The following is a 25,217-nucleotide window of genomic DNA, read 5'->3' on the forward strand; positions in this document are numbered from 1 at the left end:
GAGCATGTTCTATTAGCAGATACGGATAAGATAATGTTACTGATAACATCGAATAAAGGGCAAACACTCGTGGTCGGTTCTTAGACGTTCGAATATTATTGACTTTGAGTAGCATGCAATTCTTTTGCTTATGCTGAACATTCTCGAAACACGTGAAATTGCATTGAACCAGCTGAGAATTATTTGCGTAACACGTTACAGATCTGACCATGTAGGCTGATCACACGAATGTTTTCTCGAATATTTGCAGACTTGTAGTTGGATAAAACTCAAGAAAGAGTAGGCAAATGCCCCTTAAAGAGTGCCATCCAGCCAATGGCGTCGATTGATTCTCATGACCCGCGGTTTAAGTTACTGTTATGCGCCTTCATCTGCCACCTCCTGTGATTTTACGCCAGCAGGTCCAAAGGGATCGGTCAAAGCGGCGAAGGGGCGAATAGGCCGTCGCTATTGGCTGGATGGCCCCATTTGAGGGACATTTGCCGCTTTTTTCTTGGGCTGTATCCTACTAATAATTGAGACTATTGTGAATGCTAAAATAGTAAAGTTATACGCTTTAATGCAAGCAAACAAATTTATTTTAAAATTGAAAAAAAAAACATTTAAATTATATTGAGACCATTTACTGCTCCAGTTCATTGCACGTTTAAACTCAAGTATACCAAAAACAAAACTGCAATAGGTAACAATTCAGAAATTGCTTGCCGTCTGTTGCTGGTTCAAAGTACATTTACACCCACCAGAGCGCAGCAATACGGCTACAAAGGAATGCTATACAGCTTCCTCAGAACAGCTTTCTCAGAAACTTCGTAGGTAAAGAAAAATTTGTCCTGGTCCGAGACCACAGCTGCACTGAAGCAGTCGCTCTAATAACTGAGCTAACTGGGACGGCAAGCTTACGGCAAGCTTCATAAACGGCAAGCAATTTACTCCACCTTGGGGGATTGCCCTAAATAATTTGTCCAAAGGATATTTGCCATGGTATGTATAATTGAAATTCACAAATATTTTCCCCGTTTCGTTAAAATTGTGTTTGTATTACGCCCTATTTTTCTACATTATCTTGCAGTGCGAACAAAGTGGAAGCTTTGGAGAGTTGGTGCAGCACAGCCTCAATAAAAACAGTTAAAGTCGGCGCCCTGCTTGTGTCTTCGTTTCGCGTTCAGGTCTTTTCGCGGTCCTGGTAATCTAATTGGGTCCTGGTCAAGGGCACCACAACGTTGAATAATTACCAGAAGTTGTTAGTTTTACAAACAAAAAAAGGCACTCCGGCAGATTCCGGGTTACCATGGCAGGAAGCAAACTTGCCGACATCACCACAGTAATAAAAGACGTAATCCACGTAAAGCGAACCGGGTATGCACAGTTCTCAGAGTTCATTGTAGCGTACACAAAGGGGGCACAGCCAAGGAGGAGGAACACAGAACAGCGCCCTGTCCTGCCTTCCTAGTCCTTCACTCTGTCACCTTTGTGTGGCTTAAAAAGAACTCTGAGAATGGACTGACTAGCCCGACAGCGCATATTACTGGTCTACACATTTCGTTGGTTACAACATATGAATAGGAAATCATTTGTATCCAATCGTTCCTAACAGTCCTCTTACCGAATAATCCCAGACAAAATAAAAACATAGTCACCAAAGCAAAAACTAATTATGGAAAGTAAAAGCTAAGTTACCAGCTTCCAGTTGTTCTCAGTCAACCAATTTTGATATAGAGTTTGCTCACTCTAATTTCAAGAATAAAAACACAATATAAAGCAATTAACCAATGCTGAAATGAATTAACTACATTTATTTTTCGTGACGGATGCATTTGTCACGTAAACTTATGTCTATTAGTTATTTACAGTGATTTTTTGGAATGTTTATAGGCTGTTTCTTGTGCATGGGCTACTGTCAATGTACGCATTAGATTTTTTGGTGTGACACTGCCCTTTTCTGTAATTAATTGGTTTCCCATAACACTGTGTTCAACTTCATTTTACGCGCAGCGCACTGCGGTACACTGTTATGCAGAACTGTGACCTCGTCACGCCATAGCGCCTTTTGTCAGAGTTTCCTCTTTTGTCCCTGAAATAAATAAAACTCAAGCTGAAGCGCATATGAACGGCTAGTGGATGCGGAAGAGAAGTTTACCTAATGTGTTTCGGGACGACGCAGTACGTATAGTTCTTTTTTTTATGTTCTTGACGGCTGAGGAATTCAAATATTTAATTCCCAGGGCGCTCGAAGGCGAGGCAACATGCAGGTGTCTTCGAACGGCCGCAGCACAGGATTCAGCTGGCGCAGGAGCGGCAGCTTTTTTTCTGGTTCGACTAACTATAGTGCAACATTGGCATGTGCGCAGACCCTTCGCGGGTACAATGCGCCGCGACGGGTTATGTCGGGCCTTTTTGACCGAATTTCGCTCTGCCACTGCTAGTATGATGGGTGTGTCTTGTACCGCCTCCTAGACAGCTCGAGTTCATATTACGAGAATACTATAAATTGTTTTTGAGACAAGGACTGTCCGCTTATCAGCACCAATTAGCGAGACCTGCCGTTCACGCTTAGGGTTATCAGTGTCCGGGTGTGTGCATAGGGGAGCTGCCCTGCATGAGCCCGGAGCAGGCAATATCTTCCTTCGCCCACCCAAGGAGATCACCGAAATGGTAATTGGTACTATTGTAATCTGCTCCAGAAAGCTTTTCTTTTCCGATAGTGTTGAAAGGGAGGCGGTTATTTCTGGCAGTTGATGTGAGGAGGCAAACAATGAAATTTGGCGCCTCTTTCTTAACGCAATTTTTCATCTTTTACGCTGAAAAAAATAGATACAACTTATATCGTCTCTAAGAATTATTATCATCGAAAAAACAAAAAAGAATAGCAATGCAAGTGCATCAAAAATACAATCAAGCTGGGTGATGCATTTTTCGTTTCGCTTTTTGAAGTGCCGATACAAAAAAGACCGCGAAGAAAAAAAAAAACGGCAGAGGGACCTCTCCCCAAAAATATAGGGAAAAGAACAACAAACCGAGGAAGTGCCATTGCGGAGGGGAGGGAGGGGACGGGGTATGGTTACTTTGAAACGTCATATCTTGCAGTCACCCCTCCCCTGTCGAGAACATGCACGCGGAAAGACGGCTGAGGCTGTCCTAGCAAGAGCGCCACTGCATGCAAGCTTCCGCTGCATGTGGGCGAGTCCTCGCTCGATTAGTAGCGCCAAACCGCGGCAGTGGGCGAGTGAAATGGGCGCGTGAAATGTCTTTTTCTCTTATTTTTCTTTAATATTGAGAGCGGAATCACTTGTTTACACGCTCCTGTTTCAGTAATCATTTCCCCGCTCGTATTTGAAGGCCCCGAGGAATCGCCTGGACCAGCTTCTGTAATAAGCCTTTTTTTTTTCACTGACGTCCTGCGCATGCGCCTAGCCACATCACCAATTGTTTCAGTTCAGTTATTTCCTTTTGCGTACAGGTACACACCCGTTCCTTTCAAAAACACTCCATTTCCCACATTCCCAAAAATATTCGTAGTCGCCACGCGCGTAGAATGTGTTCATGGAGACAGGCGGGCGCTTCATTGTCAATGTCATGATTGGTATTTAAATGCAAAACCTTCGCGAGCAGTAACTATTTAGCAGCGCCCTTTAATCTATGCACACCCACGCACGATGAACACCCACATTGAGAATAGCAAAACTCAGCATCTTCGCTTGCGGTATTAGCAAACGTGGGAACACAAGTGAGTAACATGGGTTCGGTCCGTGGAAGCTACCCGTGAAACTGAAAATTGTCCAGATAAAGATACGGAGGGCTCATCATTGAATCTGCGCAGGGTATGCACACCAGTAAAGCTACGCTATGGGAAGGGAACGGAGCAAAGGCCACTAGAACATAAGCCGCCACAAAAAAAGAGAACTCAGAAGGACCCGTAGGCAGACGGGCACAAACAAAATACTTTGAGAGTGAATATGAGTTTGTGAATAGGGGGGTTGGGGGGCGAGTGTAAGTGGATGCGAATATAAGACACTTGTGATTAAGCCGGGGTTCCATGACTGGACAAAAGGAAATCAATAACTTACGTGAAAAATTAGGTGACATGGTGCTCGGTGGTGATCGACTCCGTGAGGACGCACAGATGTCGCAGAGTGGAAACGGTTGCGAGGCCCTCGGGGAACTCGTTCTGCCTTAGAGGGGTGTCGCGGGCCTCGATCGACCGCTGCCTGAACCTCGGGTTGGATCGCAGCAGCCGACTCAGGCTTAAAGGGAAGCCGGCAGCGTCCGTCACCTCCTGCTCGAGGCTGTGCAGGCTGAATGGCAGCTCGGTGACGCGACACTGATTCAGGAAAGCTAGCGATGACATCTTGGCCGTATCATCCAAACTCAGCCGGCGAAGTTTGGTCGTCCCGTGCAGCTCCTTGAAGTCCGCTTCGCTGAAGCGAAGAGGTACCCTGCAGACTACGCACTTTGAACCGCGATTCGAATCGCACTCCGCATGGACATCTGGCTCCTCGAGGTGTCTGCATCCCCGGGCCAGCAACGTGAGGGAGTCGTCCTGGTTGACGCCACAGGGTGCGAGCGCCAGTGCCCGTAGATGAGGCAGCGCGGAGGCCACGATCTCGGACCCATTCGTGTTGCAGTCGAAGTGAAACGACACCATGTTTAATTCTATGATATTGGACACGCACCTATTGAAGAATAGTTGCGTTGCTTCGATATGGCACCTACAGGCGGTCAAAGTTCCGAACGGCTGCTCATCACGTGGTGCAGTCAGGACAAGGCACAGGGACGAGACATGACTCCGGCGCCCCGGCTTCGAGACGGCTTCGGGAAGTTGCTCGTTCTGCGGTCCGTCCTCGAAATTGACCAGATTGCGTGACGGGCCGGGCCTGCTTCAGCTGATAGCTCATGTTCCCGATCATGACGTCTTCAGCATGAATATGGCTCGGACTTCGTCGGCTAGACCATTGTAGATCTTGGGTGGCCCAGATCCGTTCGCTGGTGAACTTGAATGTTTTCAAGCATGGCAGGTGACGACTGAAGAACGTGCACAGTTCGGCGAGCTCAAAGCTTGAACCTTCTTTCTGAACGGAGTGGATATGCAGGTTTTGCAGCAGCCCGCACTGCAGCAGGAAATGCTCTAAAGTGAAAATATTCTCTCGCGTTGCTACCAGCTCCATGTACATGCTTTCTAGTTGGAGCTGTCCGTTTGGCGACCGGATGTAGGGGACCGGCCACGGATCGTAGTAGCAGCTATCGTGCAGCGACCATTCGAGCTTTCGAACTTTGGTCAATTTGACATCTAGCAATGCGAATAGCTCGGAAGGTCGAATGACGCAGTTGACGTAGTACAGTTCTTGCAATTGATTGCAGGTGGACAAGCAGCCAAGCAGCGCTGTGGACGAAAGGCCAATGCAATTGTTTAAATCCAGTCTTTTCAGATGGCTGCAAACATTTGCTTCATGAACAACCTCTATGGTTCGCTCATCGGCGTCATGCGCAAATCTGAGCTTGCGCACAACATACTCATGGAAGACGAAACACTCGAGGTTGTTAAATGCTTCGGCGAGTGCTGCCAGGGACGCTGCGTCCAGAAATTACAATAAGGTCTCCCAAGCTAGAAATGGTAAGGAATAAAGATACCTCCAGATGTCGGAAGGCGGCAGCATGTTGAACAGTTTGTGGGAACGAATATTTCCTCGGAGCACTCGACAGAGGCAAATTCTCGAAAAACAGGACCAATGCCTCCGCGACCACAGTCGGGCAGCAGAACGGGGAACCACTAAATTCGAAGTGCACTTGGCAATCCTAGCGAACCCTAAAAGGGAAGGCACACAAGGAACAAGGAGACTTCAGTGAACGAACTGCTGATGTGACAGGCGGAGAATCCCTTTTGTGGGCGGCAAGAGAGGCACTCTGAGAGGAGAGGGAAGGAAGGGATTAGAGAGATAGAAAAAAAAGCGACGTTTCTAGGAAAGTGTCCAAAGCTGCGCTTAGAAATGCCGTGCCACACGAATCACCACTTGACCCTTCTTAACACGTGCTGTGGGGCGGGTTGGTTGGAGTCGGCGCGGAAGCACCGCAGCAGCAATGGCCTCCCGCTGGTCTCTGTTCGTTGTGCAATTCCTCTGCGCCTTCATGAACACCTACCAATACGGCCCTGCATCGACTCCGGCGTACGGGACCTTCGTCGCAGACGCGTCCTTGGATCTGTTCTTCAACAGTCTTGATGAGCTAGCCTTCACTTCTTCGTTATCCAGTTGAGTCTTCTTTTCTGAATGAAGTGCACACTGTCTGTTTGAATGAAGTGGTGGCGCTGGGAACATTGCTGCAAACAAAGCACCCGGAGGGACATCGACAGCGACCAGTCCGGCGTTGAGGTCGGCAAGAAAACCGAGCATTTGTACCACATTTGGGTACAGCCACAGATCTGTTTGTTCCGCTGTTCTAAATTTCCTGATAGAATCTCACCGACTGCCTTGCTAAGTGTTACAAAATTTCCTTTTCTATCAATTATTATATTTTGACTTAATCATTATTATTTAATCTCTCTCTTTACTAATTTTCTTATAATTTTGAATTCAAAACTCTCATCCCTTTTCTGTTCATGAGGAAGAATTGACCGGTGTTGCGCTCCCACGTGCTTTTCCTTTTTATTAACTGCGTTCAGGTGAATAGCCACCCAATTCTTGGCCGATCCACCAGTGTGGGTATGTGCCATCTTTTGATAGACAAACAACAACAACAACATCTCGAACATCTGAGCTCCGAAAGGTCCAGCTCTGGAAGGTGACGTGGCCCAGCAACCCAGGCTGCGGGGTAGGGACTAAGTACCTGGCGGTGTTGCGCTAGCTTGCTAAATTTATCCTTCTTCTTGTCTGTGCCTGCTTGCTCCTGTTCTGGGGGGACTGGTCGCGGGACGAGAGCTTAATGTCTACTCCTTCTCCTGGCCAAGGGTTTTCCCCTTGGTCGGCATCTCTTCCTCAAGACCAGCTCCCAAGTGATCTCTTTTTCCGCAGTGGAGTTTCGAGCATTCCGGTCGCTTTAGTGCCTTCCGCTGGAGGCGCTATCCGACTTAACAACCCGGAGGCAGTGCAGGTGGCTCTTCAATCTACATCCAAGCACTTCATGGGCATTACTGATGTCCGGCAGTTCGGCAGGGTTGGTATTTTGTGCAGGTCACGGGATAAAGACTGTATTGAAGACCTGTTAAAGTGTACGACCTTCGCCAACCACCCGGTGAGCGCATTCATTCCGCCTCATCTAGCATGTTCCAAGGGGTTGGTCCGAGGGGTCGACTCCTGTTTGAGCCCTGTGGAAACGCTTGAGAACCTCTCGCCTGCGGGAGTGATTGCTGTCCATCAATGCAGCAGGATGGTTGACGGAGTAAAAATTCCTACGGAGTCCGTCATTGCCATATTTGCAGGAATAGTTTGCCCATCAGAGATTAAGGTGTGGCCGTTGGTTTTTCGAGTAGATGCCTTTAACTCTCTGCCCCTTCAGTGTCAAAACTGCTGGCGATTTGGCCACAGTGGCAAAGCCTGCAAATCGGCCTTACGCTGCTGTGCCTGTGGGGAACGTCATTGCTGAGAGGAATTTCCTGAACAGCAAGAGAAATGTTGTTTGTGTAGTGGTGCTCACCCTGCTGATTCGCCTGACTGTCCTGCACGAGCACAAGAAGTTTAGGTGCTTGAGCTTATAGACAAGCTCAGATGCACGCGGAGAGAGGATTTTGCCGCAGTCAAGGAGAGAGCCTCAGGCTTCTCTAGTGTGGCCGCCAAATGCCCACCCATAATGGATTCTAGTTGGTCCCAGGCTATTACAACGGCAGTTGAGAAAGCTGTGGCAAATGCAATGGATCGCCTTATAGAAACCGTATCCATGTGCATTTCGCAGGTCATTGCTGCTCAGATGTCCAATCTTCTGCAGGTGTCCAGCGCTCCGCTCTTGCCTTCTTTGGCTTCCGAAGCTACTCCTCCTTCTGTAGTAATCGATTCCGCTCCACAGGGCCAAAAACAATGTGAGCAACAAGAGACCTTTCAGGCCTCTCCTTCGAACAGCATTATGGACGCATCCTCTATGGACTGTATGGATATGGAGTCCGATCTTCCCGCCAAGAAACGAAGTGGGTCTCCTCTGAATATTGCAGGTCCATCTTGCCCCCAGTCAAAGGCAAAGAAAAGTAACGCAAGTCAAAATGCTAAGACCAGGATTCTAGAAAAGGAAGTCGCGGCTGCGGCACTCCCGCCAAGATAGGGTTCTTAAGTGTACTCCAGTGGAATTGTCGATCTATATTCTCAGCTTTAACTGATTTATTTAGCCCATGCAATCAGCTTCTACCAGATTTAGTTGCTTTACAGAAAAAATGGCTAACTACAAATTTCAATTATCTCAAGGATTACCGTTCGTTCCGGCTTGACCGGTCATCACAAGGGGGAGGGTTGTTAGTGCTCATCTCCACAAAGCTTTGCCACAGGGCATGTATTTCCAATATGCGGACAATGAATGTGAAATTCTTGCGGTTGACCTCAGTGTCGCAGGTCAACAGCCCTTTACGGTAGCTAACGCATATTTCCCGTTTGGTGTGCCTGACACTCGGCCCCTTGACTCACTCATGTCTAGTAGCCGATCTCAGGTTCTATTACTCGGAGACTTCCAATTCGCACCATGTGACGTGGGGGTTTAAAACAGACAGCTTTGGTTCTAGACTATTTGATTGGCCTTCTGGCAACAACTTGTTCTGCAACAATTCCGGATTTCCTACGTTTGTTCGGAGTCAATGCCGCTCCGCCTTGGAATTAAATTTTTCCTCCCAAGTAGTTTCTGTTATGTCTTGGGCGCCTGTTGACTGTGCAACAAACACTGATCATCTACTTATTAGTTTCACTTTTGCGTGTACATTAACTGTTCCTGAGTGACATCAGCGCGCGTTAATAAATTACAGTTGCTTTAAAGACACGCGAAAATCAGCCCTCCAATCACTTCAGACCCTTGCGCTCAGACAAGTGCCGAAAGCAAGGCTGCACATCTATGTTCAGTACTGGACCATGCAAGGCAAAAGTCTGAATTTTTGGTTAAGGGAACCAAGAGTGCAATCGTGAACAATTGATGGAATGCTGAGTGCACGCGTGCATATAGACGATGGAAAGCAGCTTGGAGGCAACTTCTCATCAATCAATGCCAAAAAATATGGTTGGATTATAAGTATGTTGCAGCAACATTTAAGCGCACTGTCGCCCGTGCAAAGGAGTAGTATAATACAAATCATTATGATTTCCTTTCACAATCAGGAAATAAACGAGCTTTTATTAATTTCAAGAGGCGCAGCAAGGCAATTCCACCGGCTGCCAACATTGAATCCCTCGTTCAGTCCCCTGCTGACATCGCAAAGGCCTTAGAGGATATTGCGTGTGGCCTAGAGCTTCGCTTTACATCTGCTCTAACTTCTCCTGCTATATTCACAAGCACCGCAAGTGATTTCACTGAGGTCTCTATGCCCAAGCTATCGCAAATTGTTCTGCGCTTATCCCCATCGGATCCTGGCCCGATAAGGTCACTTCCTCTATGATCAAAATTTTGTTCAGTGAATCTCCTGCAGACCTGTTGGCTCTAGTTAACCATTCTATTAAAGGTCCTTGGATACCTCATAAGTGGCGTCTTGCTGAAATAGTTCCATTGCTTGAAAGCAAGGGGAGGGTTTAACTTTAGACAACATACGCCCTATTTCATTAACATCGAAACTAGTGAAATTGGTGGAAAGGGTCCTTCTCAGCCGTGTAATGTCATTCATTTCGGAAAATGCTCTCTCGAATCCATGTCAAATTGGTTTCAGGCCGGGTTGTTCAATTTGGTGTGCCCACACTGACCTAGAGAGCCGTATTAAATTAACTCGCAAAAGAAAAGTTTGCTGCGCTTGTCACCTTGAATGTCAGTAAAGCGTACGACAGCGTTGAGCACTCGACTCTGTTGCTAAATTTACAGGAACTTCCCAAGCTATTTTGTAGCCTAGATTACAGTTTTTTTTTTAAACTAGAGAATTTTACTGCTGCCAAAATGGTGTTTCCTCAAGGAGATCTTCACACACAAGAGGTGTACCGCAAAGACCAGTTCTCTCACCTGTTCTTTTTAACATTTTTCTAAGCTCCATTCCATGCATTCAGAATGTGAAAACCTATGTGTACGCCGACGATATTGCATTTTTTGCATCAGCAGGTGACATTAACACTCTTTATCGAACCCTGCAAAATTACCTCAATGTTCTCGACGACTGGTTATGAAGAATTCATCGGTCCCTCAATGTGAAGAAATATGCATTGTTAGCATTTTCGGTTTCTGTTCCTGTAAATATCTGCCTGGTATATAGAAACAGCATAATACTTCAAGTTCAGACGGGGAAGTATCTCGGAGTAATATACGTCTCTACTCTATCCTGGAGGCCACACATTGAGCAAGTTTCTGCAAAAGGAGTTCGGGCCATTGGCATCCTGCGCAGGCTTTGTAGTGCTAGCTAGGTCAGGCATGAGAAGGCATACACTTCTGATGATTTATTAAATGTACGTCCGCCCAATCTTGGAGTTCGGGTGTGTTTTATTCTCAGAAGCTCCTGCGTATAAACTTCGCCCTCTTGTGCAGTTGGAGCGTGAGGCGTTGCGCCTTTGTCTGGGGCTTCCAAAATATGTCGCCAATGCTGTTCTGCACCTTGAGGCGTGAATCCCATAGTTTTCAGCTAGGTTTCGCCTTTTAACTCTTTTTTAAATTGTGCGACTCACCTTTTCACGCTTCCAGTATAATATTTCTTAGTCAACCTTCCGCCTTTTTTAGTGCCGCCTGGTCTCGTTTTCATACTCCACAGATATGTTACGTGCAGTCCCTCCTTGATCCCATAAATATTCATTTCACAGATATCCGCCAAATGTATAACAACTCAGTGGCGCTATTTGCTTACTCTAGCGATCCTTCTTATCGCTCTGGTAATGTCTCGTTTGCTTCAGACTTTGCTATCTACTTTTAAATACATGACATCTATTTTTTTTTTCACGCGTTACCTTGTCTTGGCCAGCCGTAAAAAAAAAGTTTCAGTTATAACGCAGCAGTTACTTTTTCTCTTCGCCATTCAAGGCTTTGTCAGACAAGCGCGTATTTTCATCATCTCGGCGCAAGCCCTGTGCGCCGTAGCCCCCCCCCCCCCCCCCCAAAAAAAAAAGCTGCCCGTCCTTTTGAAATCAAGAGAGAGAGGGTTTATTGATAGGAAAGGCAGAGAGGTTGGCCTGAAAAATAAATATCTGGCCTGCTACTCTGCTCTGGGGGACGGGAAGAGGAGATAAAAGAAGGCCACGATGGGGGATGATGATGATGGGAGGAGGCAGATGAAAAACTACTTTAAAAAAAAAACAAGGCACACTTTCTGACATCACAAACGCGAGACAAGGTCCGTGTCGCTCAAAAAGCGTGAGAGCACTCGCGTTGCCTTTACAGTTCTAAAACTATCTGGCCAAGCGCCGAGGATCAAATCCTCAGAGAGGAGCGATGTGTCCATAGGCTTCAGAGCAGATGCGAGTATGAGTCTTTCACGTGCATACGCTGGACACGCCACTAAAACATGTTCTATAGTCTCTAGCACGCCACATGTGGTACATTCCGGGGAGTCCGCTTGTCCTATTAAGTGCAAGTATTTGCGCGTGAATGCCACGTTTAAACGTAGTCTACGGATAACGCATGCAATAGGGCGAGGTATTCCGCGAGGAACTGAAAAGGTCATCGTCGGAACTAGTCGTTTAAGGCGGATATTGCGGGTGTCTGGCAGGGCCCAGTACCTAGCCGTCGCCCTCCTCATCAATTCCAAAAGGAGACAAGTTGTGTCCACTATAGAGAACAGTACAGCTGTACGCAGGCCATTGCTGAAGGCGCTCCTTGCTTCAGCGTCGGCGGTGTCATTTCCATCGAGTCCGCAGTGTCCGGGGATCCACTGAAACACTATACGGTGGCCGTTTCCCTGAGCAAATGATACGAGACTAATGATATCAAGAGCCAGAGCTTGGTAGGCTGTGTGGCGTAGGAAGCATCCTAAAATGTGTAGCGCAGGTTTACAGTCGATGAAAATGCACCACTCCTGAGGCGGTTCTCCGCAGATGTGGCGAATCGATTCCCGAAGGCCCACAAGCTCTGCAGCGGTTGAAGTAGACTTGTGTCCCGAAATGAATCTGCGGGTCATCTGTTGTGCAGGGATTGCGAAAGCTGCTGTTGATGCATTTGGAGACGCAGATCCATCAGTGTAGACGTGCACACATTTGTGGTATTCAGACCAGATGTAGGCAAGTGCGAGTTGCTTCAGTCCGGTTGCCATATAGGCGTATACCGGAGACCAGCCGGTAAGCCGCGCACCCGAAGCACCCGGCAAGCCAGAGGGGTTTTGTCGGCAGCGGCCGCCGGGTGCAGGGCTTTCCGCCGCCCTTGCTGCATATGTCCGCGCGTGCCACTTGCTCATGCAGGCTCACTGAGGCGTTCCTTTGTTTGCCCTCTCTCCTTGCTTCCCTTGGTCCAGTACCACCCGAACCACATCAAGGGCTCAGTACTGCTCGGAGACATCAACGTCATTAACCTCAAGGATTTGGAAGCAGCCGAAGAGGTGAGTCTCGAAGATTAGCGGCTACGGCTCCTACGCGCCTAATCCCGTGCGAACAAAAGCAAGTGCAGCTAAGGCGACGAGGATGGAGCACCATGCAGGACGTCCAATCAAACAAAACAAATCCCCTCCAGTACTGTCACAGGCACGCAGGTGAACGAGCAGGATGCACTGCGCCAGTGAGACAGCCCTCCACTCCTCCGCTCCTGACGCCGCGGAGAAGATCTAAGGTGGGGAAGGCGGTCCCATACGACCTGAGCGCCACGGACAGCAGTGGCGCCTAGCCGCTTTTTTTTTCTTGTACAGAGTAAGGGCATTGGGCAGAGCAAGAGAGGCACGAATCAGGAAATCGGAGACGGTGAATGAGGCGACATCGCTAAAATAGTACTCACATAGGAGAATCACAGAAGCTTGCACAATCGAGTTCAACAATCCTTAAAGCCTAGTCGCGAAGATTTAAGCAGCTTGTTTCTGGCTACGTCTTTTTTTTTTCTTTTTTTTTGCACAGACGTCCGTTTTCGATTATATTGCGATTGGTGGGGCTACGAAAAGAGGAAGTAAGCGTAAGCTTTTCGTGGAACTAAACGCTTGATGCATTAGAAAAAAAAGATATTTAAGAGCTAGTACTTTATTCACTTCTTTCATAGTAACTGCAAAAGTGCACCTTATTTAATAAGTGACCGGTTATAGACGAGGGCGAATTAATCAGTTACACGCATATGCAAAGAGTTCTTCTATAAAAAAAACATTACCCCTAGATTTAACTTAAAGGTAACCTAACCTTTAATTTATTAATGCCTTTAAACTATCAGGCATTCAACTGTGTATGCAAACGATTGAAACAGAAGTGACTCTGCAGCGTCTTTGACCGGTTCACTGCAAACAACGACAAGCTTCGAGGGCCTTTGTAGAATTTCAAGAGGCAGTACCTTCGGATTTTGCGTTGCGTAGCAAACAAGGCAGCTTGGTCCAAACTTGGCGTCTAAGGGCTCTTTGCGATTTGCGTTGCAACTGGCCTCGGAATCTCCTTCAGTATCTTATCATTTTCGCTCAGCTGACTTAAATCTGTCGTCAGCACTACTCTTCTCATTGCCCCACCTTTAAAACATGACCAGTTAATCATGATAGACAGCTGCAGCTGATCACCGTTTTCTAAATCAGTTTTTTCCGCAAGTTGCAAACAGTCTAGTGTGCGCTGCTTTTTAGCCAACGTAAGTCGTTCGTTCAAGACGGGAAACGTAGATAATGGTTTTGTGAGAACGGTGTTAGCAGGTCGAATTTCTCTTCATAAAAACTGCAGGCAACTTTCTACACAGGTGACGCGGTGTGCAAAATGCTACATTTCCTCGCTCTTTCGAGAAGTGAAAGGCTTAGAAATGCCACTTCGTTGAGAATCTGCCGCGATGAGAATGCGTGCATATTTTAACCCTTGAGCCCAAAACGGTTGAGTACAGGCTCCTTAATTTCCAGGGGAAGTTTTAAACGCGCCGTTCATGCGGGAATATGACCGAATTTTATTTGTAAAGATTTATCTTTAGCAGTTGCAGATGCAAACATTGTGTTCATTCAGAGCCAATCTTAATTGAACCGAGAGTACAGATGTCTCCTGTAAAGCGTGCACTGCCTCAAGCTGAATTGCTTTGCTAGAAAGCCACAATCTCAAAATGTTTTGATGCGCCGATGTTTAAGCTGCTGTACATAAAAAAATTTGTCATGCCGTCGCAATAATTAATTCTACCGCCGCAAACGCCCATAGAAGAGTTCTATCGTATTGCATTTTTGTATTTTTTTGTTTTGTCACTGTTTACAATGCATATAGTGGTTCTCTTAGCCTGCCTGGGCTGAATATTGGTGTTTTGATTTTTAATGTGCGACTAATAATGTCACTCATAAAAAGTTTAGATATATTTCCACTGTAGAAATGATATATTGGTCATATGCCGAAATAGCGTGCGAGCGCGTTCGTGTGCGTGCGCGTGCATGCGTGTGTTGTCGCGTGCATCTACAACCTTTTTTTTATTTGACAGCACATAAAAATGTTGCAACCCATCAGGCGTGATTTTTTATTCATTATGGTATGAATTGGGGTATGCAGTTAAACACTGAAAAAACTGTTCTTTTAAGAGTAACAAGGAAGAAATTCCCGTGTACTTACCAGCTTCAAAACTAGAAAACCGTAATATAGGTCGAGTCATATAAATACCTTGGTGTTACGCTTACAAATAAATTAACCTGATCGACACACATATCAGATGACTCAGTTGCTGCGCTTCGGAAACTGTGGTTCCTGAAGCGAAAACTTACGGCTGCTGAAGTACTTGCTGTTGGGCTAGTTGGTTCATCATAAAGTTGAGTGGCGCAAGGGAACGAACACAGGAAGACACAGAGACAGAAAGAGCGCCAACTACCAACTGAGTTTATTGCGGAAAACACCACCTTTATACGCCAGTACGTTATCACCACCAGTGCGTTATCATGGCCAGGACAAGCTAAGAAGAAACATATATGTACAGAAAAGATTACATTTATGCCTGAAAGCCAGAGAATTGCTACTCACGGAATAAGACATGAAAAATTTACGAACATGATAGCAAGATTAAATGAAAAGATCTACACATGACCATCTAAAAAATCCAGTTCCTGCCCGCCGAGTTTGACCGACGAAGTGCTTATGCACGTGGGCCCACCTTTCTGTATGTGAAATGCTTCTATAACTTCCCTTTCAACTCGCTCTCTGCCTCTGCCGATAAACTTTGCCTCTTCCAGCACCGGTCCGAAATCTTGGCAATCTCTGCAGTGATCAGGAAGGTTTCCCCTTTCATTGTTTTTATTGTCCGTTTATGCTCAACCGCTCTCTCATTGAAACAACCGCCGGTCTGCCCAACGTAGACCCGCCCACACTTTAGCGGTATCTCATAGATGACTTTAGACCTGCAATCCGTGTAACGCTGCCTATGCTTGATAGCGCACCTCGGGGGTCGTTTGTCTATCATGGAGCATATCTTGTCAAGCTTACATGGTGCTGAAAACACCACATTCACACCATAACGACCCCCTATCTTCTTGATGTTGGGCGCTATTTTGTGCAAATACGGAATCACCACCACAGGCCTCTTATCTCGCTGCTTGCTTAATAGAGCACCGCTCAAAGAGAGCTCAGTCTTCTGCAGCAAGGCTTCACAAACAGCGGTTATGACAAGGTAGGGATAGCCAGCGTTGTTTAATCTGTGAAGTTGCTTGTCAAAGCCAGCCTGCACGCAGTGAGAACATGATTTTGAGAGAGCGGCGTGTAAGCACGTCATGGCAATACTTCGTTTCACCAGTTTAGAATGGGCACTGCTGAACGGCACGAGGCTTTTCTTGGAGCGGGGGTTATACATCCACACACACAATCTACGCCAGTGAAATCAAACTGAACGTCCAAAAACTGGATTTTGCCCCCTTACGGCAGTTCCCAAGTGAAAGTGAGGCCTTGGAAATTGTCTCTAAAAATGTTAAGAACATCAGCAACAGCTTCGTCAAAGTTAAAAGAGGTAGGCGGGTAAAAAAAAAATAATCGTCAACAAAGCGGAACACCCGTCTGACAGGTGTCCGGTTTAACTGCGCACAAATACGCTGGTCAATAAAAGCTAAAAAGTTCTTTGCAGATAAAACATCTGGTTAAAATCAATCACAGTTGATTGCAGGTAAAATTCAATCGAATAAAATGGTCACAGATGATTCCAATAGCATTCTGGAACCTTAGTTCATCAAAATCATTTATGCTCGCACGAATGGCTGTAAAAAGGCCATTGTGGGGAACAGAATAGTACAAGTTTTCGGCATCTATAGAGAACGCACATGATGCTTTGTCTAATCCAGACCTCATTTCAGTTAAAACTGAATCAGAGTTCTTAATAAGAAAGGGGTCGTCCACAGAAAGGTGTTTCAAGGAATGCTGCTGAAATTTAGACGCATGGGATTGCCATGCCCCTTTTTCCGATACAATAATCCGTAAGGGAAACTCAGGTTTATGGGTTTTGCAAGTGAGGAAAACGTTTAAAACTCCTTTTTTGGCCGAGTTTACCATCTTCCGCACAGATTCTAAATTCAGATCCTCTAGTAATTTTAAAGCAACCTGCTTCTGCTTGTTGGGACGAAATTTGATTGGTTTAAAATTATTTTCAATACCTTGCTCTGATTTCGTTCGCATAAGGCTGTTGGGAATAACAACAAAGCCTCCTTCTTTATCAGCCTCAATGACAGAAAGATCGGCCTCTCTTAAAGTTTTTACAACGCTCTTCAACGGCGGATTACTACAAGGATTTTCACTCATACAGCGGATAACGGCGTCCACTCCGTCTCCTAATGCTCTCTCCCGGTGCTGTACACTAGCTCGTGTGGCGACATTCCGTACCATCCCAAGGAGTTGAGGTCTCGAGGCTGCTGGCTGAAAGCTGTACTTTAGGCCTAGCTGCAAAGTGTCCAGTACATTGGAGGGAGGTTCAACATTGCCCAGCTTGGTGACCTGACACGGAGAAGTACTTTTCTTTGGTCTCTTGGGAAGGTGAAGTCTTGCCTGCTGCCAGATGAACTCCGTTAATGTGGCCGCTTGTTTTTTTAAAGCCTGTATCTTTTCCTCAGTGCTTTGAGGGTCCCGGGCGTCATGAAGTAGGACAAGAAAGCAGTCTTGTAACAGGCGGACTTGTCTTGACTTTTCTGACTTGAAGATCCTGTAGATCCTTCGGGCGTGGCCCCATGAAGGTTGCACACCACCCAAAATGCCTTGAAGCTCAGGTTTTGTGAACCGCTGTTTGTGAAGCCTTGCTGCAGCAGACTAAGCTCTCTTTGAGCGGTGCTCTATCAAGCAAGCAGCGAGATAAGAGGCCTGTGGTGGTGATTCCGTTATTGCACAAAATAGCGCACAACATCAAGAAGATAGGGGGTCGTTATGGTGTGAATGTGGTGTTTTCAGCACTATGTAAGCTTGGCAAGATATGCTCCATGATGGACAAACGACCCCTGAGGTGCGCTATCAAGCATAGGCAGCGTTACACGGATTGCAGGTCTAAAGTCATCTACGAGATACCGCTCAAGTGTGGGCGGGTCTACGTTGGGCAAACCGGCGGTTGTTTCAATGAGAGAGCGGTTGAGCATAAACGGACAATAAAAAACAATGAAAGGGGAAACCTTCCTGATCACTGCAGAGATTGCCAAGATTTCGGACCGGTGCTGGAAGAGGCAAAGTTTATCGGCAGAGGCAGAGAGCGAGTTGAAAGGGAAGTTATAGAAGCATTTCACATACAGAAAGGTGGGCCCACGTGCATAAGCACTTCGTCGGTCAAACTCGGCGGGCAGGAACTGGATTTTTTAGATGGTCATGTGTAGATCTTGTCATTTAATCTTGCTATCATGTTCGTAAATTTTTCATGTCTTATTCCGTGAGTAGCAATTCTCTGGCTTTCATGCATAAATGTAATCTTTTTCTGTACATATATTTTTTCTTGTTAGCTTGTGCTGGCCATGATAACGCACTGGTGGTGATAATGTACTGGCGTATAAAGGTGGTGTTTTCCGCAATAAACTCAGCTGGTAGTAGGCGCTCTTTCTGTCTCTGTGTCTTCCTGTGTTCGTTCCCTTGCGCCATTCAACTTTAGAATTGCTCCTGCAAGTACTAAACATCTGACACATAACAACTGCGTAAGGGTTAAACTTGAATACGCGGCGGTAGTATGGAGCCTGCATAATAAAAAAGATATCCTGCAACTCAAGCGTGTGCAAAAGAAAGATGTGCGGTTTATTTTTGGCAAATATAAAAGAAATGATTGACCTTCTATGCTAATGAAACAGTACACCTTAAGCACTTTATAATCCCGGAAGACAGTCCCCTAGTCTTGTTAAATCAGTGCCTACTAGAAAAAATAAAAATGAAGTTCTCTAAATGTGTCAAAGCTCACTGTACGAGGAAGACCACACACTCAAGAACGCTCACTGGCTCCAATGTTCGCCCGCAGAAACTGATTTAAAAATAGCTCCTTCCCCCGAACTGTATCCGAATGGAATGCCTTGCCTTCTCACAATTTTCAATCAGGGAATATTGCAACAGCATCAGAACGTCACCTCCTTGTTTCATGAGTTTTAAGTTGCATTAGGATGACTTTCTTTGCTTCTTTTCGTTTTGTTTTTATTTGTTTTTCACTGCTATTATATATGCATATGCTTGTCATTTCTTGTTAAACGATTGAATATGCCCCTCCTGCTAAGACCATACATGGTCTGCAGTATTTCAAATAAAATAAATAAAGAAAAACAAAGCAGATATATGGCGTAGTTATTGTTCGGTGAATATATGGGGTGCGGGATACTGTGTTAATCCTGGTGACGACAGTGGTTCAAAAAACATGCGATACCAGTTGCTCCTTTGATTAAAAACATTTCATATGCCGCATGTACCGTCTTTAACAAATGTGACCAGGCTTTGTTTGACGACGGCGCACACAGAGGTGGGAAAGGCTGTTCTTACCGGTGCAACCATCCGCGGTGATGCGTTTTGACCGTCCACCAGCGAGGCGTGTCTGTCCGCAAAGCTTCACTGCAACCCAGGCTTGTGGCTCTTCAGTCGTATTTTGTGTCGAGTCTATTCTCGCCTCTCAGTCCAAAGAGCGACAGTCGCTGCTACGCACTCCTGTATGCATTACCATGGGTGCAGAAACTTTTCCTCGCGTTTGTATCGTTTTGTTTTTCAGCTAGAAAGAAGTATCGCCCGAAGCATTGACAACTGATTCTTCTGAAGATTTATTGTCTTTCGCCATCCCCTTGCAAATATTTAGTTCATAATTGTCCTTCTCGTTTTCCGTTTATAACTGTTGTCATCTGAGGAATTTCACCATGTCTCTGACAATTGTCGTCGCTTGTTTCAAGGGAAAGAAGAGGAGCCGCCACCGCTAGAGCTGACAAAAATTCGTATTCGAACTCCCATTTCAAGAAAAGCTACTTCTCCTTCTTAATCGTCCTTTGTTTACAAATAATCAAGTTTCTTGATCGATAAATTGGGAGAAATGACAGATGGAGTTTACTTCATGTTTCATTTCTCCTCTGTTCAACAACTCGGGGCATATACATGTTAAATATACTATAAGCGCCCCTTCGGATAACTTACTTTTCATTGCATCCTATTCCGCCATTTTTACAGGCGTCACATTGTTCCTTTCTCTTTTCAGTTTCCGTTATGATTCGGCTTTTACGTTTTGTTTTGTTTTATCGATGCAGTAAAGTGCATGCCGCGCGAGCGACTCACTCGCTTCTTTCCTTGCCTTACGCCTTACTCTTTCTCTCACTCCCATTACTCTTCGGCGGTGGCAGTGCTACCGCAGGATGATGGCCCTTGACCCCGGCAACGTGCAAGGCTCTCACAACCTGTGCGTCGTGTACGTGGAACGCGGAGAGCTGAGCCGCGCCGAGCGCTGCTTCAAGCACGCCACCACGCTGGACCCCAACGCCACGTACATCCGCAAGCATCTGCAAGTTACGCAGACGCTGCTGAGGAACCGCTCGGGGGACGCAGCCGCAGCCGCAGGACGCCGCTCCGACGCCGCCTCAGCCGACGCCCGCCCTGCAGCCGTTCGCTGCAGCAGCAGCTGCCTCGTCGGCCGCCGCATCTGCCGCGAACGCGAAGTGACCCTCGCCGCCGGAGGCATTGCTCCTGGAGGAAATTGTGCCTCGCAGCAGACCCACCGCACATGTACCCGGCGCCACGAAAGTGAGCCGTCAACTTTCGGGACCGTTAATCGGATGGCGCCATTGAAGGGTCCACCATGCGTAGGGAGCCTACATACATGCCGCCTGCCGCCTGGCTTAGGGTGGTGACATCTCTCCCAGTGTTGCCGAAAACGGCCGCTAAACATGACGGGCAGCCATGTTGTTCCCCTTGAAGAGAGCATCCCCGGCTTTCAGTGGCGTGGTCGCTGGGGCGATCTACAACATTAGTTTATATTCTAGTTTATCGGCGTTTCTTTCGAAGTTAGTACCAACAGATGACGCCGTTCCGACGACATAGAGCAGTTCTCAGCGACGGTGCATTACACTCCGAACGGGTCTCTCCTCTGCGCGCGTCATCGCGCCAAAAGGCAGCGCTTATCAATTACGTAAAAAGGGTTCCTCCTCACGATGAGCACTAACCGAGCTTAGGTGTTGGGCGTTCAGAATTTAATGTTATGACGGTAATCAAAAGATTACGCAGGCCCACTTTTTAATGCTTATCAATTACTTGGTTCATGCGCGGCCTGTACAGAATGTGGCCGTAGTGGCTGTGTAGCTTATGTCGGGCATAATCGCCGCAAGTGTTCTATCGTTGGATAGCTTATGTCGAGTATAATTGCACCGGACTAATTGTAGGTCTCAATTAATTACCGGTAATTAGTTAAATGTAATGTAATTGAAATTTACGCTACATCACTAAGTCGCTGGATAGCTTATGTTGAGTACAATTGCACTGAACTAATCTTGTCTTACCGACCATTAATTAGATAACTGTGATTAAAAATCAATCGTTATGCTCCATCATCAAGCTATATATCGTTGGATAGCTTATGTCGAGTATAATTCCACCGGAGTAATCGCAGGTCTTAATTACCATTAATTATTTATTTGATTTAAAATTGAACCTAATGCTATAGCATCGTCATATATCGTTGAAAGGTCTCGATGAGTAGAATCGAAAATGTAACGGTAAACCGAGCTAACGCTGGTCTATGTAGGTTCAAAATAAAACCACGCAACAGAAGCAAAACAGTAGCACCTAATGCTTATGCATTCACAGCACGGGAAGAGACTTAAGTGCCCCAGTAGTTCTATTACCGACATCACAATGGCATTTGCGTGTGCAATGTACCATTAGTTTGTGCATTTTGCTCTTCTGTGAGCAATTACACATGCTCTACGCAATGAGCTATGCAACCCCATACTAGCACACTGTAGCTTCAGCAAAAGGTATAAACATACTTAAAAAAATTTAGGGAATCTTGAGGCTGATGTTAACAAATTAAGATCGAGTGTTGTAAGCGTCTTAGTTTTGTACAGATTGCCATTGAGTTAACATTAAAGCAGTGCTTCATTTCACATTGCCTACCATTTTTCCACGTGTGCTGAGAAACTAACTTACACAGGGTGTTCAGTAGGAGGCTCAAATGTTCAGAGTGTAACATGAGACTTGCTGGAATGGAATCAGAGAAAGAGGAGCAATACAAACAATGGGACAAGTGAGAAAACCTAAAATCAAGAAACCAAATGACATTTTCAGACGCCTTCGTGTAAACATTCAAGAAGCTTCTTTTATTGCCGACACACTTCTGGCAACTGTCAATTAAAGGGGAGGTGCTCATATTCTTTCTCAAGCAAACTGACAGAATATATAAGCATCCGCAGCCAGCTAAAGTGCATATGAAATTACATTCTTCCATTATCAGCATCTGTGAAACCAGTGAAATTTTTGTACACATATCAGTCACTCCTGTAAAACATATCTGGTGCGCACACTGATGGTGTAATTGCAAACAGGCTTATTATTTTTAAACATTGACCGAAGTAAAGCAGCTTCGTTGCTCAATGAACACTTCTACATAAAACAAAATATACTGATAGCCATGAACAAATTGCATGAGTGCAGTACAGAGGACACAATAAATGGGCTAAATTAGCAGGACTAGTAATGCAAACAACTCAAATGATAATGAGAAACACCACGGCAACTCTGTGGGAGCGTATGTTTTACAGCCCCTAAATAATGCAAGGCATGGTAGTGATGCTCCAGCCACAAAAATAAGACTGTTACGCACTTCACAAAAGACTTGAAACAGTGGTTTACACATTTGCATCTAGTTCCAACACTTGCTCCTAAAAACTTCACCTTTGATGAACACACTAGTGGCACGCACTGTAAATCAGTTTGCTATTTCCAAATGCTGACTGAAGCAAAGCAGCTTCATTGGTTAGTGCACACAATCTGCAAGCAACAGCTTGCTACAGAGAGGTGACATAAAAATATGCTGAAAGACGTGAACAATTTACAGGCTAGCAAAGTACACACGACATACACAGTGAAAGTGTCAGAGTGCTATATTCGGGTACAACCCAAGGAAGTAGTGGCAGATGCCCCCCGACCGTTTCCCTCCAGCCAATAGCGGTGACCGATTTTCATGACAACGCGGTCAATCCGATTAAGCCACGGTTAACTGCCGTTCATCTGCCACTCCCAGCGATGCAACTTCCCAGCATTAAACATGGTGTCATGAAAATCGGTTGGCGCCATTGGCTGGATAGAATTCTTTAAGGACATCTCCCCTATTTTCTTGAGTTGTGTCAAACTATAGAAAAACAACGAAAGCAAGGCCAAATCATTAACTAGCTGACTGCAAGCATCTAAGCATATGATGTTACCATCCTTCTCAGAGTTCAGACCAGGTTTGTTGCGGCACATGTTTTGCGAGACATTCCATCCACCCTCTGTGCATGCTGCTGTCGTAGATGGATCCTCAGTCTTGTCCTCACATATTTTGTCAGGAGGACCTTCCCTGCCTGAGCATGATGTGTTTCACAGCAACCTAAGTTCAACTTGACAGCCTTGCACAGGGCATTCAGAATGCTAGCAAATGGGGTTTTGAGCACCATGATTTCCTTCATATCTGCAAAAGTCTTAAACTGCTCCTCACATTCTATAAGGACATTAATCACTGCTTGCGTTGGATAAATGAGGTTCTCAGAATTTTTCACGTACTCTTTAAGCTTAATAAGATTGCTATACTGATTTGTAGCATCTCCAACAAGGGCATTTTTGCAGTCACTACAGTTACCAATGGACTTCATGACAGACTTGACCAGGAATCCTCCTAGATAAGCAAGAATGTCACATTCTGCTTCTGTGAGAGCACACACAAACAGGTTTTCTAGCTCTTCAGGCTCTTGGTTTTGTCCTTCATGTCTCTGGATAGTTGGGTCAAGGAGGTCAGCTAGATGCAAGCTGTCATCAACCTCGTAGCTAGAATTTGTAGGTGTGTGCATGAACTGTCCAACACAAATCAGCTTCAGTGCACACTTAACGTCGTATGCACTAGGGACCGGCTTCTTGAGTCTCAACACAGAGAATATGTTTTCGAGACAATCTTGTACGAGCCGGCCAAGAAGCACATACTTGTAGCTTTGGTTGTCCAAGAGGTCTTGCGACAGGCTGAGAGCAACAGTGGTCGATGCCAGAAGGCCAGCTTGTGAAGGCTTCCAATGTGCCGTTGCTCCCATTTTCATTTGACGGAAAGTGCTGCACGTCAGTTCCAAAAGCGCAGTGGCCTCTTTATGCTTTGAAGGATCTATATCGCTCAGAGCAACAACCGGATGTCTGGCCGACATAAGGGTGTACCACCTGCTCACGAGGTAAAAAAACCACGCTGTAGCCTCTGCTTCGGGGGGCAAAATTTTTTGTTGGATTAAATATCGGATAGCAGCAGGAGCCTCACGGAACAATTGCACAGCAATGTTCACTTTCATGGTAGTGAAATGTCCACTGCTGATGTGGATTTCCGACAGCCTATTTGCAATCTTCAGCTCACTTTGACAGTCGTACTTCAACACTGCTTCAACATGCTCCACCTTGACAGTGCCAGAAGGAAGACTTTGTTCCTTAACAGTTTCTTCACCCAGAGTGAATTCTCCCACTCGGAGTAGTTGGGCACGGATGTTCTTCAAGACGTGGGCGGGGTCAGCCATAAAGAATAGTTGCCTGCCACGGAGGTGCGGGTGCGGAATACAGCAGACAGTCTGTGAGTTTCTGTGGTTGGACAAGCCAAGCAGGCGCCAGACTGCACGGTTGGCAGCTCCCATGTCACTTGTGACAACAAGCACTCTAAGCGAGATTTGAAAACAAAGCTCAATCAAGTGGAACACAATGTCCTTCAAAATAGAGCCATCTATCGACCTTCCAGTGAAGTGATAGGCGATAACCTGTTTCCATCTCGTGTTCACGCCACCAACCATGAACACAAGAGCATGGTTGGCAACATCTGTAGAGGACTCCGGCAATGTAGTGCTCCCAAAAAAGCAATCAAGCGAGCGATCGTGGTCAAATCCTTGGGAGATTTCCATCTCATCCATGAAGAGCACACAGTCTTTTTCTATGTCTTGCATTGTGGCTACTTTGGATTTCAGGACATTAAAAACTTCATGAAGAACTCCAGGCAAAAATTTAATATTTTGAAGCCTTCGTATTAATGTCCTATTGCATGGCAGTGGATATGATAATGATCTTAATAATTCATAGCCTGCTGTTCCACATGCGTGCTTTATTTGAAGGGCCTCTCGAATAGTCTTCTCAGACCACTTAAGGCCCTTCGTAGTTTTCACCGTCAAAGCCCTTCTCTGGTCGTGTTTGAGGAACGGTAATTGTTCCAAGGTTATCATTTTTTGTTGTGGCGACTGTGACTTCTTTACAAGACTGCGCAGTTTTCTCTTTGTTTGCTCGTGAAGCCTCTGTAGGTTTCTGTACTTTTGGGCCAAGTCCTTATTTCTCTTTCTCAGCTCAGCATTCTGTCTTTGAAGAGACAAGTCAGTTGAAGCCGTACTTGAACCAAGTGTGAATGCAGCTTGAGGT

The 25,217-nt window shown here is 46.0% G+C and overlaps 1 pseudogene across 1 annotated transcript in view; it reads left to right on the forward strand.

The window, feature by feature from the left end:
* The window catches only part of LOC144110781 (protein O-mannosyl-transferase Tmtc3-like), a 242,636-nt pseudogene extending 222,296 nt beyond the window's left edge, over positions 1 to 20,340 (forward strand). Inside the window, exons 8-9 of the transcript XR_013309927.1 lie at positions 12,524 to 12,607; positions 19,946 to 20,340. The product of XR_013309927.1 is annotated as a protein O-mannosyl-transferase Tmtc3-like (transcript). The remainder of the gene's footprint in view (positions 1 to 12,523; positions 12,608 to 19,945) is intronic.
* The last annotated feature ends 4,877 nt before the right edge of the window (positions 20,341 to 25,217 follow it).

This window comes from Amblyomma americanum, chromosome 1 (assembly GCF_052857255.1).
Source record: "Amblyomma americanum isolate KBUSLIRL-KWMA chromosome 1, ASM5285725v1, whole genome shotgun sequence".
Classification (NCBI taxonomy): Eukaryota; Metazoa; Arthropoda; class Arachnida; order Ixodida; family Ixodidae; genus Amblyomma; species Amblyomma americanum.